Source organism: Canis lupus, chromosome 19 (genome assembly GCF_003254725.2).
Source record: "Canis lupus dingo isolate Sandy chromosome 19, ASM325472v2, whole genome shotgun sequence".
In the NCBI taxonomy this organism is placed as follows: Eukaryota; Metazoa; Chordata; class Mammalia; order Carnivora; family Canidae; genus Canis; species Canis lupus.
Genome location: NC_064261.1, coordinates 40,179,673 through 40,183,300, shown reverse-complemented (window position 1 = coordinate 40,183,300; position 3,628 = coordinate 40,179,673). Strand labels below are relative to the sequence as shown.

Here is a 3,628-nt window from a genome sequence, read left to right as displayed (position 1 = left end):
GTGAAAGGGATTAAAGGGGAAAGGAGAGAAAATGATTGGGAAATATCAGAGACGGAGACAGAACATGAGAGACTCCTAACTCTGGGAAATGAATAAGGGGTAGTGGAAGGGAGGGAGGCAGGGAGTTGGGGTGCCTGGGTATGGGCACTGAGGGGGGCACTTGATGGGATGAGCACTGGGTGTTATAGTATATGTTGGCAAATTGAACTCCAATAAAAAAAATATACCAGAGAGAGAGAGAGAGAGAGAAGCTTTGCACAATGGCAGTATTGTAGCCAATGAGGTTTATCAGAGGCGTGATTATTGCTAATTGAAAAAAAGAGAGAGAGAAAAGAGAAAAAAAAAGTTTTATCTTGAAGATCAAGGTCAAAAAAACCATCATACATATATTAATTAGCATATTGTTAGTTCCTAGAGCAAACACATTCAATTCAATATTTCCAGGATGATTTGCTTCTCACATAAAAATCCAACACAGGTGGTTCTTTTCAGCCACCTACCCTCCATGTGGTCCTTTGGACTGAAAGGCCCCCATATTTAGCTGGCCAATGAGAAACCAGTACAGACAGAAATTGTCCCTAATCTGCCTTGTTCCAGCAGTGACACACATCACCTCAGCTGGAAACCTTTAACCACAAGAGAGACTAGAGACTAAAGTCTAGCAACATGCCCCCGGAAAAGTAGAATTAGGCTTGGGGAACAGCTAACTACTCTGCCTTGACACCTCTAAGGAAACAAGAAGGTAAGGGAATTAATCCTATTGGATTTCAAGACAATATAGAACTACACACGCATATTCTATGTATTATACTATATATTTTTATATGTTTCTATATAATGTAATTATATATATAAAACACTACAGAGAAATGAATTGACAAAACAATCTTCAAAATTCAGAAAAAGAACCACGAATAGATGAAAACTTGATATATACTATAAAGGTCATTGCAGATAAATAGGAAAAAGATAGTAGTCCCAGACATCTGCTTATAATATGGAAGGAACAAAACTGGAAACTACCTTATACCATGTACAAAAACAAATTCAATATAACCTAATTATGTGTGAAAAAGAAAAACTGTAAATGTTTTATAAAATGATACGGGGGAATGTCTTTTTGTCTGCAGAAGAGGAAAAAAGTCAACAAAAAACCATAAACCAAAGGGGAAGATATTAATAAATTTGACTATATTAAAATTTAGAATTTTCATTTGCTAAGATATAAGAGAGGAAAATATAAGCCACAAACAAGAACAAATTTGTTAACATATATACCCAGAATATATAAAAGAGCCTTTATACATCAATAAGACAAATATGCTAACAGAAAAATGTGTAGAAAATATAAATTGATTAACCATTTCATACCCACAAAATTAGCTGAAATTTTCAAATCAAAGAATACCAAAAGTTTACAAGAATGTGATGTAATAAAAGCTTGTATAGGCTTCTGGCAAGAGTATAAGGGATATAATCACTTTGAATAACACTGTTTTTCACACTGTTGTTTGGATAAGTTACTGTAAAGTTAAAGAGGCACATATCCCACAAACCAGCAAATTTTACTCTTAGATATGTACTCTAGAGAATCTCTAAATACCTGTGCCCCAGGGCACAAATACTAAATGTTCAAATCAGCATTGTTAATAATTACAAAAAAAAAAAAAAAAAACAACTGGAAATAACCTCAATGTTCACTGACAAGGGAATGGATGAATAAATTGGAATGCTTTATAGCAATTAAAAGAAAAGTCTTCACATGCATGACCATGAATGAATCTCAGAAATTCAGTGTTAGGGGAAAGAAACAAGTTGATAAATATGTACAGCATTTCTTTATACAAAATTCAGGAACAAAACTAATATATTGTTGAAGATATATTATTTATCTAAAACTGTAATTAACAGGGGCACCTGGCTGGTGCAGTTGGTTAAGCATTTGACTCTTGGTTTTGGCTCAAATCATGATCTTAGGGTCCTGAGATGGAGCTCCACCTCTAGCTCTATACTCAGCGTGGAGCCTGCTTAAGATTCTTTCTCCTTCTCTCTTTGTCCCTCCTCCTTCTCTCACTCTTGCTCTAAAACAAATAAGCAAACCGTAAAACAAAACAAACAAAACAACTGTAATAAACAGCATAGATAAACTCGAATCAGAATATTGGTTATCCTGGGGCAATGGGAAGTGGGCTATGAACAGGAAGGGAACACAGGAGACTTCAGTTAGATTAGTAACATTTAACTTTGCACATAGAGTGGTATGAATAGAACTTCATTGCACTTGGTTTCATACCTTATTTCCATATTTCTTTATATGTGTGAAATATTGGTAATTATTTCAATTTTTAAAGAATTAAAATGTGTATACGCACACATATATATATTATATATATAATTTCAGATTCAGTTGTTTACTTATTCTCTCAATATGCCCATATGTAAAATGTCCCTTTCCTTAGATCCAAAACATGTGTTTTGGAAATAGAACATGTAACACAAGTATAAGTGATTATTTCAACATGCAGCAAAAAATTTTTGTGGGTTTATCTTCTTGGCTCTGCCATTTGGTGGCTATAAGACCTCAGTAAAGTTACTGAATACCTCTGAACCTCAGTTTCTTCAGCTGTATAACAGAAATAGTGGTATCTAACCTCAAAGAGTTGTTGAAAGGATTAAACAAAATAAAGAATTTAAAGAATCTAGTTATTTTAGTCAGGAATTGTTTGCTTGAACATAGTAGAAAAATCACTCATTTACTTAAGCAAAAGAGAAAATTTAAAGATTAGTGATTTTACTTAAAAAATAAAAATAAAAAAATAAAAAAAGCTGTACATGCATTTGGGCCTCCTGTGAGACCAAAACCAATGACTAAAGATCATTCAAGAAACAGGTGGTACTTCAAGAAGTTCCTTTCTCTTCCTGGAGCTGCACGGGTTCCTACCTCTGCCTCTCTCTGATCCTGGACCTCACTCTTCTTTATGCCTCTCTACTCCTATGGGATAAGAGGTCCTCTTTCCCACTCACCCTCCAAAATGTCATCCAATGAATGCTGACTATCCATTAACAGTCACAATTCCAAATTCCCAGAGTAAATTCAAATTGGGTGGGGTGTCCATTCCTGGTCCAGCCAGCTGTGGCAGTGGTACAGGAACACAAAGCATAAACATGGTCTTTCTAGTATCCTTATAGTATCTGACACTGCCCAAGTACTTGATAAGTGAATTTTGTGGTTATTTTTTTAAAGCTTTTATTCATGAGAGAGGCAGAGGGAGAAGCAGGCTCCGTGCAGGAAGCCCAACGTAGGACTTGATCCCAGGACTCAGGGATCACGCCATGAACTGAAGGCAGATGCTCAACTGCTGAGCCACCCAGGCATCCCAAATTTTGTGGTTATTATTGACCAAAATACCAGGATAAATATCATCTAGTTCATCCTATAACTTTGTCTTCTCATATATGTGAGATTTCTCTCCCAGGTAATTACAGAAAAACCCAGGGAAATTGGTTGTGTTTATCATGTTTTGCAGTGCCTTATTGAATTCCAAGAAGTTATTCGTTGGGATGGAACTGGAAGACTGGGATTATTCAAATGAACTTCATACCAAGTTCATCAAAAACCTCTTAAGCC

At 35.5% G+C, this 3,628-nt stretch overlaps 1 pseudogene; it reads left to right on the top strand.

The window, feature by feature from the left end:
- Positions 1-249: 249 nt before the first annotated feature.
- Positions 250-334, top strand: LOC112649995 (U4 spliceosomal RNA; annotated as a pseudogene).
- Positions 335-3,628: the final 3,294 nt, after the last annotated feature.